Here is a 15,755-nt window from a genome sequence, read left to right on the forward strand (position 1 = left end):
TACATCGCTTTGGGGAGCACTGACTCTCTTTGCTAAGAAGAAGGATGACACTTTGCGACTCTGTATTGATTACCGAAAGCTGAACCAGGTGGCAGTTAAAAACAAGTACCCATTACCTCATATAGATGATTTGTTTGACCAATTAAAAGGATCTTATTGTTTTTCCAAAATCAATTTGAGATCGAGTTATCACCAGTTGAGGGTGAAGGAAGAGGATATTTAGAAAACAGCGTTTCATACGCGGTATGGCCATTACGAGTTCTTAGTGATGTCTTTTGGGCTAATCAATGGAACGGCTTCGTTTATGGACTTGATGAATCGAATTTTTTGTGAGTTCTTAGACTATTTTGTGGTTGTCTTTGTTGATGACATCTTGATCTACTCACCTTCCGAGGAGGAACATGAAGAATATTTACGAGTTGTACTTGAATTGCTTAGAGCCCACTGTCTATATTCTAAGTTCGGGGAAGTGCGAGTTTTGGTGAAAATAAGTTAAGTTCTTAGGCCATGTGGTATCTAGGGAAGGAATGATCGTAGACTCTTCTAAGATAGAGGTAGTGCAAGATTGGGAACAACCTAAGAATGCCTTTGAGATCTGGAGTTTCTTGGGCTTAGCCGGGTATTACCGACATTTTGTGAAGGATTTCTCTAGATTGACCTCACCGTTGATTAGATTGACAATGAAGGGGTTTAAGTTTGTGTGGAGTGAGACTTGTGAAAAGTCATTCCAAGAGCTTAAGGTTAGACTCATCACTGCTCCAGTATTGATTATTCCGAAGAGAGGTTTGGGTTATTCGGTTTATTATAATGCGTCATGGGAAGGGTTAGGTTGTGTGTTAATACAAAAAGGAAAGGTGGTAGCATACAATTCGCGACATGGGAAAACTCATGAGAGAAATTATCATACTCATGACGTAGAGCTAGCAGTGATGATTTTTGCTTTAAGGATTTGGAGGCATTACTTGTATGGTGGTAAGGTTGAGGTATTTTTCGATTACAAGAGTTTGAAGTATCTGCTTTCACAGAAAGATTTGAATTTGAGGCAGATGAGGTGCATATAGTTTATGCAGGACTATGATTTCGAGTTGTATTATCATCCGGGGAAAGCCAATGTAGTAGCCGATGCTTTGAGTCGGAAGTCCGTAAGTAGTATAGCTAGTATTGCTATCCAGGAATGAAAGATGTTGGAAGCTATTGGCAAGTTTGACTTGTATCTTGGCGAGTCCGTTGAGTCGGCCGCTTTATTTCACCGTATTTGCACAACCTACATTAGTGAGCCGAGTTTTAAAAGCACAAAGGAGTGACCATGAGGTAGAGATTATCCGAGGGAAGATAGCTAGTGGGAAGGTAGAAAAGTGGTTGAACTTGTATTCTGACTTGAGTGTGTGGTATTTGGATAGTCTTTTCATGCCAAACTCTTGTAGGGAGGAGGTACTTCGAGAGTTTCACCATTCATGCGTTGCGGTATACCTGGGAGGCACAAAGGTGTACCATGACCTTAGTCGCCAGTTTTGGTAGAGGAGAATGAAGAGAGATATAGCCTTGTTTGTTTCGAGTGCCTTACTTGTCAACAAGTGAAGACCGAGCATCAGCGACCAGCGGGTTTGTTACAACCCTTGCCTATAACTGAGTGGAAGTGGGAGCATGTCACGATGGACTTTGTTGTAGGTCTTTTGAGAACTCAACGAGGTAATGATGCCGTGTGGGCGATAGTCGACCGATTAACTAAGTTAGCACATTTTGTACCTATACGCACGAGTGACTTGGTAGATTATCTTACCGACCTTTATGTTAGGGACATAGTTCGACTTCATGTAGTTCATGTGACTATTGCTTCAGATTGAGATCCTCGTTTTACGGCTCGGTTGTGGTAGAGCTTATAGAATGCGTTTGGCGCTAGATTGACATTTAGCACCGCCTATCATCCTCAGACTGACGGGCAGTCCGAACGGACCATTTAGATCCTAGAGGATATGCTTCGAGACTGTGTTCTTGATTTTAAGGGGTTGTGGGAGAGGTATTTACCATTAGTGGAGTTTTCCTATAACAACAGTTTTCAGGCGAGTATTGGTATGGCGCCATTTGAGGCCTTGTACGGCCGACCCTGTAGATCTCTAGTCTATTGGGCCTAGGTGAGTGATACACCTATGTTAGGTCCTGAATTAGTATGGGAAATAATTGAGAAGGTTACACTTATCCGTAAGAGATTGGCTTCGGCTCAGAGTTGCCAGAAGAGTTATGTCGACTGTAGAAGGAGACCTTTGTCTTTTGAGATAGGAGATCATGTGTTCCTGAAGATATCACCGAGGTGGGGTTTAATGAGGTTTGAAAAGAGCGGGAAGTTGTCTCTTAGATTTATTAGCCTTTTTGAGATTTTAGAGCGGATATGGGAGGTAGCTTACTGTTTGGCCTTGCCATTCTAACTTTCTAAGGTTCATGACGTATTTCATATATGTATGCTCTAGAAGTATGATCCTGATCCTTCACACGTGTTGAATTGGACCAAGTTAGATGAGAATGCCTCGTATGAGGAGAGACCGGTACGAGTTGTAGACTCTCGAGACCAAGTCTTGCGAGGCAAGAATATTCCATTGTTAAGGTGTTATGGCGACACCACGGGGTTGAAAAGGTAACTTGGGAATGTGAGGTAGAATTCCGTGAGAAGTATCTAGACCTATTTGTTAATATTTGAAACTTATGTTGAAAATTTTGTAAATGTTGTAGTATGTGAACATTTTATATGTTTTAGAGAATTGAATGGTAATAGTTGGTGTTGAAAGATTTGGTGTATCCTTGTTACAAATTTGGATGTATGGAAATTGTTTCACTTTCTTTAAATGTTGATTGATTTTAAATTTAGAGGACGGGACATTATAACGATTCTGGTTTAGACCCGACCTATTTATTATTTTCGGACTCGAGAACCTGTGTATTTACCTGTTGTTCAGCTCTTTTACATCTTGTTACTTGTTGGGTTTGGCTATTGGGAGTTTTGGTTGTGTTTAAAATAGGTTGGGAGGTTGTTTTCAAAGAGTTGTTCCCAGATTTTGGCTTGTTTGCTCTAGCGACCATTTCTGCTCTCGAGTGATCTTTTACAGTCAGTAAAACTACTGAGAGTTTGATATCTTCACTCGAGCGGTATTTCTTGTGCTCGAGCGAACTTTTTCAAGTTTGAACTACTGAGAGGCAGTCATTGTGCACTCGAGCAGTGGTTTTAGTCACTTAAGCGGTGTCACTTATTGTGTCTGTCGTTCGAGCGACCATTCATGCGCTTGAGCGGTCTGTGCATTTATCAATCCGAGAGGAAGCCATTTTCAGTCACTTTCTCACCTCTTTCTTTCTCTAAACATTTCGAAACCCTAGATCCTCACACTCTCTCTCTAGGTTCTTAACTTCTTGCTTTAAATACTCTCAATCCTTTGATCTCTTCACCCTAAGCCTTTGGAGAAAAGTGTTGAGCACGTCAAGGGCTTCGTGTTAATCAGTGAAGTTATTGTTTTTGTCTTTGCCAAGTTCTACCCATCTCTTCTTCGTATCATCTACTTTGAGGTAGGAATTTCTTTGACTCTTTTTATATGATTTTTAGCTTAGTTATTTGTTGTTTGAAAAGGGTTAGTTATTTGGCAATTTTTGGTAAAACTTAGGGTTTGGTTTGAAATCAAAAGAGGGGTTTTCCAAATTGATTCTTGCAAAGGGTTGTGGGATTATGGTTATGGATAAGTTGTGTTGAAATGGTGGAAATCCTTTCTTAAAATTGATTCTCATAAATGAAGAGGGTTTTTGCCCTAATTTTTGATATTTGGAATTGTGAAAAGGAAATGGAAAATGATGTTGGATATTGTGAAATTGGAATAATGGTTATGCTGATAATGATGTTGGAGTTAGATATATAATATCACTCCCATTGAAATTGATGGGATTGCTTTTTTTTTATTTTATTTGAAATTTATCTGTTGAATAGAAATATCTATTTTGAGCTATCGGTGGAGGATAGTCTTGATTGTTGTAGACATTGCATGAGGATTACGTTGAATTGAAACTAATTTCTCATCCATTGTGCATTGAGTATCATTACACATTGAACATTGAAAATGTATCAGTTTTTGAGAAAAATGAGTTAATACCTTGGTGAATTTGGTTAGGGGGTGTAGTTGTGGTTATGATGTTGGCCTATGTGTTCTTGGTGAAAGTTCAGAAACCCATGCAGTCGAGTGGCGATCCTTTTAGTTAGTACCGTTAAAATGGCTTTGGTAGTGCTTGTATAGCCTACTGGTAGACATGTACCTAAAGATTCCTAGTGTGTTGTATCCACTGCCCTGTTTTCTGTTATAAACAAATCATGTTCATGAATTGAAGTATATTTTGGCATTGCATTGTTTTGCGATGGAAAACGAGGAACATTTGACAAATGGCATATACATGCATTCACTTTATGATTTTGCGAAGATTCATATAATGTGTCAAAGTATTTCTACTAGGGTTTGACTCACCCTATGTGGGAACAACTTTTGTAATGATCACATATATACAATGAATGGAAGATATGAGATTGTTGATTAATTGTAAAATTGTTAGCAAATAGGTTATTATTATTTATTTCGGCACGTTACAAGTGAGTTGATCTTAATCCAAATAGGAGGAGTCTTGGATAATTGATATTCTTGTAAAAGATAGAGTCCCATGAAGTAAGACTTCTAGAGGAAGTTGGACACTGTTCATTACAAAAGTAAGGCACTCCCGTGGGTCTAAGTGTGAATTATTTTGTGATCTCTTGATTTGAGTTGATATCATGTGAGATAGGTTATTGACTTGATCATCGCAGTGCCCCCGGGTGAATGAGCCATCGCAGTATTTCTTGTTTTCTTGTATGTGGGTGCTGGCTTAATCTATTCTTTCGCGTACTCTTCGGCTGGGTTTCCTAGATCTCAGCAAGGAGATCTATTTGGTTGTGAGGCCAAAAATCAATACCCACAATCATATAGCTTGGTATACCCTCGATGTACCTATGCCGTACCCATAAAGTACCCACGGAGTACCCAACTGCCAAAGAATGTATAAGAAGTACCAAGTACGTATTTCAAGTATCCGGTACGCATGTGTAGACACCCCATTTTTGACAGCCCATAAGACTTGGGCGCCTCAGGTTGATCACTCGATGATGAAAGTTATCATGTATAATTATTCGATTTCTTTAGCAAAAAGAGTTTCTAAATTCCAACCTTACACCCCATTTTTGACCAAAACTATTTTGACCAAATCTATTTTAGACCTTAAAACCCTATTTTCCAAAATATTTTCCAAATTTTTCTACGATGTTCTGAGGCTCGCATTTCGTTCAAAATATTGCACTTTTCAGTAAACCGAGCAAGGACAAAGTGAAAATAAATGGAAAGGAGGTGAACTCTTTGAAAAATCTTTAAAAACATCTTATTTATAGGTGTCGAGTTGACGAAAATAGGAGGGGAGGGAAGAAAACTTGTTGGGGAACAAGTTGGGCATCAATCCGGTTAAGATAGAAAGGAGCAACCTTCACTAAAATAGGCATATCCCTTTGCATACTTAGAATTTATATGTGAGGATACCACCATTGGAAAGTAGATTTCCAAGGCTTCAATTTAGACTCAAGAATGACCAAAAATTGAGTTCGGGTGAGGGAGATATGCCCAAATGAAATCGGGCTTGAGACCAGATTTTTGTGGCCTGTCACTTTTAGTGGTCTGCCGCCCCCTTATTAGTGGCCTGCCGGCCAGTTGTGAAAATTTTGGCCATTTTTGAGTAGATTGACCCACAAGTGGCCTGCCGGCCACATCTGTCAAAAACCAGATATTTTTCCCAGCTCTCTCTACAGATGCATGCACCACTCCAGCTGTCTCTTTACTAATATTTCTGAGATAGACACATGGTTTTCTATATATAGGGGACCTTCCCTCTTGGTTTTAAGGTTAGAAAAATTCTAAAAACTCGAAGACTTGCATAGCACTCTCTCTTTCTATCTTGCAACCTACACACTCTCTCTTTCTACACTTCCTAAACAAAAAATTTAGCTATTCTTGCTGAGGTTCTTAAGCTCAAATCTCATCCCTTGGGAGTGAGAACTTGTGGGTTTGTTAACAAAAGAGTTACCTTACTTCAAGAGGTATAACTTTGACGATCTTTCCACTACTTCTTTATTCTCTTTTCCTGCTATTTTTGTACTATTTTTGGACTATTTTTAAGGGCTGAAGCTTGTGGTTTAAGGCCATTAAAGGTAAAGGGGCTTACCACCCTTCTTTAAACCTTGGTTCCTAGGCCTTTACCCTTGTGTTTCCCATCTTCTCATCAACTTTTTTTTTTTTTTTTCCAGATTTTTACCATTGAATTTTAGAGTTTTTTAGAGGCTAAAAATCATGTTTTGAAGTCTCAAAAATGGAGGCATTAGCCTCCCCTCCTTAGAATACTTTGTTTGTGCTCTGTTTATTTTCTGTTGCAGTAGGAGAAACCCAACATCAGTGGCCGGCATGCCACCTTTACTGGGTGGAAGGCTACTATTAGTGGCCGGCCGACCACTACTTCTGGGCTGCCGGCCACTTTTTCCAACAAGGTAGTATATTGTTTCCCGCATAATAAAACAGAAATTGAGGTAAAAAAATTAGTGCAATCCCCTGATTGTGCAACATAAGCATTCCGGTAACAAAACGAGGTATTTTCCGGTGGAAACCGCCTTCATGCATGAGCATTCTTTACTTCTTAGGGCTGATTAGCTAGAGTACTTAGTTAGCTTAATTAATTCTCTTGTGTAACTACTTAGTTAGTCCTTTGTATTATTATATTTGTGTTGTAATTAATTAGTCAAAGTAGTTAGTTAAATTCGGTGGTGTAATAATTAGTTAAGTAGCTTACCTAATTCATTTATTCGGACTCTCCTGCATGAGGGAGAACTTGTAATAATGTATATGTCTTCCAACTTACGTCTTTCTCTCTTTTATTTACCCACTTATGATGGATAGTTTAGAGCATCATGTTTACTTAGCATTTTTCATGATTTGCAGTCATTTGTCTTACATGCATTAGGCTTGGCGCATCATTCTAACACACATTTTTTATTCAATACTTACTTGCGTACGTGCTTGAACTGCATGCTATCAAGTTGATTTACATGTCATAACTAGTAACCGAGCCTATTAGTTGTATATCGCATGTGTTGCATTAGTTAGAGACATGCATGTTTTCTAATTATTTTGCTTTGTTTTGGCTTGCCTTGGAGTACTTGGTGAGCATTTCTTGCTTTAGCATATCGCATGCATGTGATTGTTGCCATGTCAAGCATGATCTACCATGAGGCTAATTGCTTAAATGATAAACTACTTGAATGGCTGTGGATGGAGGCTAATTACTTAAACTGGAATAGTTTGATCAAAGTACATATGGGTTCACTTTTTTCAAGTAACACATATTCAAAACATTTTCAAACAAACTTAAAATCAAAGTGTTCCAACTTTTTCAAATTAGTCTATACTTGTGTGCAACACATAGTAAAGTTAGCCTAATATTCGGAACAAGAGCATATAAAGTAAATAAGAATCACATCATGATTAGTAGAGACCGATCTTCGATCGGGCGAGTGGGGTGCTCAAGTCATGACCTTCCCCTCTCATACCCAAGTTCTCGAACCGAGACACTTTTGGTGATGACGGATAAGTGGCCTTTGGCACGAGACCAGGTTTCCTAAATTTTTCAAAAAATATGTAGGTGATAACTCAGTATCTAGTAATGCAGTCAATTTTTGGTATTTTGATTCAAAATTGATTTTCCTAAGGATTTTCCGAATTTGGACTCATTAGTGTTTATCTATTTCACATTGCGCTTGTGAAATCAAATTCAGAACCACGGGAGTTCGTACTATAGGGCTAGTCATCTCTGAAAGGAGCACAAAAAGCAAGCCACAATTTCTGACGGCTCTGCTGGGGATTTAGAGAACTTGACTCGAACTTCATGATGTGAAATTTTATTTACACTTATATTTTTTTTTTTGCATTGCATTTGCATTGTTGCTTTTAAGTCATCGTGTTTGCCATCTGCTATTCCTGGACAGTTTGTCGGAGGCTTGCTCAAAAGTTTGCTAAAAGGCTGACCGATTGTGGGCTCTGCCATGTTGGGAACACAACCCTTGGATCTGGGCTACAACTGTACCGTTTGATTCTCCTTTCACTTCTTGGTGTTAGGTGTGAGAGGTATATTAGGTAGTCTTGTTGAGGTACCCCTTTTTGACCATTCGGCCTAGCTGCATATAGAAAAGCCATAGTGACTGTTCCAAACTAGGACATGATGCTCACCCGTATGCAGGATTGTGTGAAGCCATTTTTTTTGAACTAGTGAAACCCTACTTCATAACAAAACTAGGATAGAGTAACCCTACCCCCTCATAGGGGTGTTTTGGCTCTCTTTTACCTAGTACGTGCTTTGCATTGAAACTGTACAGGGGTGCTTCATATCAGTTGTATAGTTGATATCAGTTTGTGGGGCAAAATTCAATAGGGAGTACAATCAGTCAGCTGTGATCATATCCGGTCTAGTGAAATTGGGCCGAAGTGTTGTTTGTTTTCTCTTTTGCAAGGTAGTTCTGGAACCATAGCTTTAGAAGGCTCTGATATCCCTCGGGTACTCTGGACTCGTGTTGATAGACTTTGTCAGGTTGGAGATCTAGTTCAGGGACAACCTATGTTTTCCTCGCTACCGCTAGTTACAAGATGAAGGAGGATTAGGCAAAGTTTGCCAATCCAGTTCTTACAGTGATCACCTCTCAATTCACCTATGTTCAGTCCAGTTCGAGAACAGTCATCTGCTTCTTGTTCAGCACCAGTGCAGTCACCTATTCCAATGGCACAATAGCCCTCGGCCAATATGGAGGAACTAATCCTCTATCTGCAACAAACAGTTGAGACACTATAGCATGATGCGGCCCGCCTGGCCGAGGTCACAGCCCGTCAAGTTGAGGTCATAACCAGACTACAGCAACAGCAACAGCAACCGTAGCCAGCGACGACCTCTACATCCCATGTACCCACCGCGACTATTCCTGTGTCCAGTGCTACTACTAATACTGCCACTGCTCAAGATCCACAAACCGAGGGTGTTTCGATTTTCCTAGTCCAAGTAGAACCCATCCCAGCACAAGCTTTCAAAACCCCGGTTTATCAAACCGAGGCACCGTTCGAATTTGAGGTTGATCTAACCGTGCTCAAAATCAACAAACTGGAGAAACTGTTCAAAAAAGCGCAAGGGGTCAACTCCATTCCAAACATAGAGGATGGGTACACCAAATCTACGGTTACTTTACCAGAGCGGTTCAAGATGCCGCACATTGACCGCTTTGACAGTTCTGGGGATCCAATGGTTCACTTACGGCTATTTTTAGATATTTTACGACCGATGGGCTTAACTACACCGGCAGAAGCTATCCTTTTTTGGTCACACCATGTTGGGTATAGCAGCTATCTAGTATGCCAAGTTTGAAGATTCAGTAAAACAGACTTGTGAGGAGTTAGCTGAGTCCTTCATCCCTCAGTACTCTTACAACACGCAAAATGAGGTCAAAACTCGTGATCTCGAGGCGATGCGTCAAGAGCCAAAGGAAGGCTTCTCTGAGTTTGTGGAAAGATGAAGGGCTAAAGCATCCATGATGACTGTTCGACCTTCAGAGAAAGACCAGATATAATGGTTATCCGGAACTTGCATGGCAAGCTGCTGTAGAAAATGATTGTTCTTCCCTTATTTACATTCGGAGAACTTCATGAAATTGGGGTTCAAATCGAGGATGCCATTAGACAAGGGATCATTGTGGAAGGTAATGAGCCTGTGAGGAAGAATATTGTTCGTAGCTCCAATGCTACCACCAGTGGTAGCATAACCACAAAATGTTCAGAAGTAAACACTGTCACCAGTGTCATCGAAAACCCTTTTGTTGATGATAGCCTAAAACCAACCACTTCAACTCGGCCCCAAGCCCGAAATTTTCATCCCCTTTACATGCCTCTCTCTCAACCTTTGAAAATTATGCTAGAAAAAGGGCACATAGAGCTCCTAGAACCCCGACCCCTCCCAAATCCTCTTCTACCAAGATATGACCCTGCTAAACACTGTGCTTATCATCAACAACCGAGTCATGATACAAACCGTTGCATTTGCCTCCGTCATAAGATTCAGGATCTTATTGACGAAGAGATCATAGCTCCACCAAAAAAACCTCAGGCCACCACTAATCCATTACCTCCATACCTCAACGTAATCCATACACTGCCATCCACCTACAACCCCAACATATATATCACCACAGCCCATTTACCCAAGCCTGAGGTATTCATTCTAGAAAGCACGGACTTGTGTATGATGGATGCACTCGAACCCCAATCATCTCAAAACTATGAACCCATTACTTCTGAGCTAATAAGCATGATTGAAGATCTGCAAAAAACTGTGGCAGATTCAGCCTTTGAGATTTTGGCTCCATCATCGACCATATCACAGGCCAAAAATTTCACGCCAAAAGGCTCACCAATCTTGGGCCGAGGTGCAGTTGAAAAGGGCTAACCCGAAGCTATCTCAAGCCTGAGTGATGACATGTCAACAATGAATGGGCCTTGCCTAGTCATCCAATCCCTTGATAAAGCTGAAGCAAGTGGCAAGAACAAGGCCGGGGAAAGTATCGATCCTAATGCACATCTCCGGTGGGCTATAGAGGCTTTCAAGGTCAAAGGGATGAACAAGCAGCAAGTGCTTGTAGTTGTTTCGAAAACTGTAGATGACACTTTTGCCACTCAGGTTGGAGGCATTGTGAATCCGGCAGTAAACCATGAAAAAGGCTGTTGTACCAGAAACACCCTTTTCAACTCCAATCCTACACTCATAAGAGATCATCAAGCCCAGTCAACACCTACCAACCCTCTGTTAACCCCTCCAGGACTAGTAACCGCACTTTCAATCCCCTTTACATGACCTTGTCCAAAGCTTTCCAAATCCTTATCGGGCAAGGCCATCTTACACCCCTTGATTGTCGGCCTCTCCATGATCCCCTTCCAGCTAAGCATGATCCTGCTAAGTATTTCACCTTCTATCAATAAACCGACTATGGCACTGATCGTTGTTTTCGTCTTCACCATGAAGTACAAGATTTGATTGACAAAAAGGTCATCGCCTCACTAGGTCCTACAAATTCTATAGGTGCTGGATCAATGAACTTGGGGGGATAACGTGAGTATGTGATTGGGAATGAACCACCTGCTGATGGCATTCATTTTACTCCAGATGTGGTGGATGGCACGCACTATTTTAGCACTTTGAAAATTCTGTTTATTTTACTTTCAAACTTGGGTATTGAGTCGGTCTTGTTGTATTGAGTCAGGCTTGTTGTGTTAGAGTTTGGTGATTTTGGGGGTGTTAACTCGGACATCACTTTCTTGTTTTGTGTTTGTCTTTTACACTCTTTCTTTTGAGTCTGTTTCTATCATGGAGCCAGTTGAGCTAGAAGATCTGAATGGAATTACAGTAATTTTCACCTATTGCTATGTGCCTTTAAATCATTGCATTGACCAAAGTTTTTTTTTTTTAAAACTTTCAGAACTGTGATGAAAACAAAGAGGGAGGAATTCCTCAGGATTTGATTTGGTCAACTGAGAAGAAGAGAGGCCTGCTAAACCCTTAATGAATGAAATCATGTCGGTTAATGTGAATACTGAGAAGGATCTTGGCTTGGTCCAAATTGGTTCTACATTGTCTTCAAAGGAGCACGAGCGACTAGTCGCTATTTCAAAAATATTTTTGCATGGTCCCATGAACACATGTCTGGAATTGATTTTGAGATTGTACAGCATAAGATCACTCTTAGCCTCAAGATTCGACCCCTTTGCTTTCAAAACCTTGATTCAAGAATGTTCAATGATCAACCAAAATGTGAGGCTTGCATGGCCGAATTGGAAGCAGCTCTTGAACTAGGTTCAATAAGGTCGAATGTGATCAAAGGAAGCTTGCATAGCCGGATGAGAAGCATCTCTTAAACTAGGGGCAAAAAATGTTAGATGAGATCGAAGATTAAAAAATGGGTCATTTCTTAAGGCAATAGAGACCGGCAAGAAAGCCAAAATCCCGAAATCTGAGAGAAGAAAATTTTTGCTGAAGCACAGTCAAGTTCCTATTCGCGATACTAGAGGCAAATTCAGACCCAATTGGATGGGCTCTTACATCATCAAGACTATTTAGTCAGGAACAACAGTCATTCTCATGGATTCAGATAGCTTAGAGATCCTACGGCCAATCAATATGGACAAGTTAAACTTTTCTATCTTTGAGAGGCTCAGTGGGCCAAAAACCAGGAAGGGCGACCCAGGCAAAAATTAGAACAAAGAGGAAAAAAGGAAAAAGAACAAAAATGGAAAAAATGAAAACAAAGCAAAAGAAAAAAAAAAGAAAGAAAAATGAAAAGAAAAAAATAGAGCTCGCAAGGTTGCAAACCTGAAAGGGCAACCTTGGAAAAAGTTAAAGGAGAGAGTTAATACTCGAGTGCACCTTAATTGGGAACTATGTAAGGCCCGATTCCCATTTTTGGGATGCATAGGCAACTTCATCCTGAAGTTTGGCCCTAACCATTTTTCAACTTGCTTGTCTCATCCATGTTGATTGGCTTGCTCAAACTCGGCAAGGATGTACAAATTGGCTCATCTTCGTGCTAATCTTCGTTCAAAATCGGTTGTCCTATTCCGTTAGAAGATTCAGCTGCCAGACAATGCAAGTTCATATTTGAGGTTGTGCATCTCAAGAGTTAATTCCACATTGGTTGAGTGTGGACTCACATTTTTCTCGCGCCCCGCCTTTCGGAAAAGGGTTTGAAAAGAAAGGCCTCACAGTTGGGACTACCGTGGTTTTGAATCTAGTCTCATAAGTGCAATGTGAAACTGATAATCACCAAAGAGTCCAATCCGAAAAATCTTTTTGAAAAGTCGATTTTAAATCAAATAATGCCAAAATTGGACTGCTTTGCTAGATACAGAGTCGCCCCATAAATATTTTGTTTTAGGGAAATTTAGGAAACCCTGACTCGTGCCGAAGGCACGTGTCCGTCATCACCAAAGTTGCCTCGGCTGGGGAACTTAGATACGAAGGGGGAAGGTCATAAAATGAGCACTCCCACTCGCCCGATCAAAGATCGGCCTCTACTAATCATGATTTGATTTTTTTATAAACATTATGCGTTCTTATTCCGGTTATTAATCTAACCTTACTATGTGATGCGCACAAGCAAATATAGACTAAATCGCACGAATTGGAACATTTCAAGTCATTTTGTTTTTATGAAAATGGTTTGAATTTGCCACCCTCAAGTAGGCTTAAAGATGCGGATTTGCCACCAAGCATGGTGAGCTTAAAATATGATTTGCCACTCAACAAAGTGGGCTTCAAACACACATTCGTTGAATCGTTCCAATTCAAACAACAAGCTTTCATCAACAGGCATTCATGCAATTTAGCATTTAAGCACATAGCCTCATGGCAAGCATGCTAATCATGGCAATATGGCGATCACACTCATGCAAGCGTGCTATAGCATAAAACTCACCGAGTACTCCAAGCCAAAACAAAAACTAGTTAGAAATATGCATGATCCTAACTATACAAGATGCCTAATGCAACACATGCAATATGAAATTAATAGGCTCGACTACTAATTTGGCATATGGATCTATTTGAACAACATGCGATAAACACGTATTCAAAGAAGATATTGAAATTACAATGCAGTTTGAATGATGCGCCGAGCCTCGGTGCATGCAAAACAAATGAATGGATGCAAATATGCAAGCATAAGATATGCTAATCAAAACATGATCCCTAATCTAACCATAAAAAACGATTAAATAAAAGGAAGAAAGACGTAAGGTTGAAAAACATACACACACGTACGCACGCTTATTACAACATTACACCCTCGCGAAGGAGGGTCCGAATGAATAAGCTAACTAGGTACGCTAATTAAGCTAATTCTTACGACACTTGAAATGAATTAACTAACTTATTCTAAGCTAATTAAATATTACAAACAGAAAAAATTAGCTAAATACTAGGCTAATTAAGTACAAAGCAACTAATTAATTAGCTATCACTAATTAACTGAACAAAGCAATTAAATGGCCTTGGGAAGCGAGGGATGCATGCTCGGTTTCTCCACCCGAAAAACCACCGCCTTGCCATTGAACACCTCTGTTTGCACATATTTGAACACCAACAGTGCTGCCAATTCCCAGAATGCCTCTGTTCCCCCTTTCTATCACACTGAGCAATTTTCTTCGTTGATGGCCGGTTGGCTACCAATGGTGGCCGTCGGCTACCATTGGTGGCCGGTTGGCTACTGCTGGTGGCTGTCGGCCACCCTTGCCCTGAACTTCCTTTTGCTGCAACAGAGAGCAAACAGGGGCAAAGTAGTGTATTGTCAAGGAGTGTTTGTACTGTTACGCTCCTTATTATCACACAAGTTCAAAGGAGTGTGACTCTTGGCCCTCAAACTATTAATCAAGCATTTTCCATGCATGATGGCTGAGGAACCAAGCTTGTACAAGCTTAATGAGTTGAAAACAAGACTCAAAAAGACCACCACCCTATCATGCATGATCAAGGGTGATAGTGACTAAGGAAAGTGGCACATTTCATCACTTTCGAGTATGAAATGTTCCACTTTCCTTGTGTTCGAATTAATGTCCGATTCGAACACATGCAATGCAACACGAAAGATACTTATCTTGCCTCTTTTACTTATTCATTTTGTTTACTCATTTTACATTACTGGTTCATTCTTTAATCGATTAAGTCCATTGGTGAGTGTCTTCTAAAGCGAAAGAAGTGTCAACTAAGGGGTAGTTCAAGGCATGATGGAAGCTTCATGCCGTTGGTAATGAACCCTCAAAAGAGGATTAAACCATTAAGCATGAGCCTCAACCTCAAGCTTAAACAACCCTAAGGTTGAAACAACCCACAAACAAATGAAAAAGTGAAGCAAAGAGGGAGGTTGCAGAGATATTAAGTGCTGGAATTAGGCATGAAAAAGCATTAAAACATGCAACCAAGACACACAAATGATGCTCAAAGCCTAGAAACACTAAGCTAGTGAATAAAATTACACCACAATTATACAAAACAAAGCTCAAATGATCCAAATAGCCCAAAACAGAGCTAAAGTAGGTCAAAACAGAGGCAAAAACATGCTGGACTAAAGCTAAGTTAGGTTAGAAAAACAAGCTAACATGTGAGGCTAACTAGGCATGCAAGCAAGACACGAGGAGGGAAGGCTAACCCCTCAAATTTTGGACTTCAAAAGAAGGTTTTTGTCACTGAAAAACCTCTGAATTTCAGTGTTCAAAAGGCCTAAAAAGTTTGATTTGAATGTGATGAAAAATGGTGCAAAAGTCTAAACAATTAAGCAACAAGAATGGTGGATTACCCCTTAACACAAAATGGCCTCAAACCATCATTTTAAGCCTAAAAAATAGAGTTTTTTTTTATAGTTGAAAACTAGCTCAAAAGCAATACAAAAGGATGGAAAAACAAGTATTCAAAGCAAGTATACTAATCAAGTAAACTACCTCTTGAAGCTCAAGCACAAATTAAGCAACAATCCAAGCTTAGAACTTCTTCTTGAACACAAACAAGACTCCAAGAGACCTTAGCTCCAAGGTGGCCTAGTTTGATTAAGGGTTGGTGTGCAAAAGTGTAGAGAAACTAGACTTTAAGGCACA

The sequence above is a fragment of the Camellia sinensis genome, chromosome 4 (assembly GCF_055761805.1).
Source record: "Camellia sinensis isolate YWXY chromosome 4, ASM5576180v1, whole genome shotgun sequence".
Lineage (NCBI taxonomy): Eukaryota > Viridiplantae > Streptophyta > Magnoliopsida > Ericales > Theaceae > Camellia > Camellia sinensis.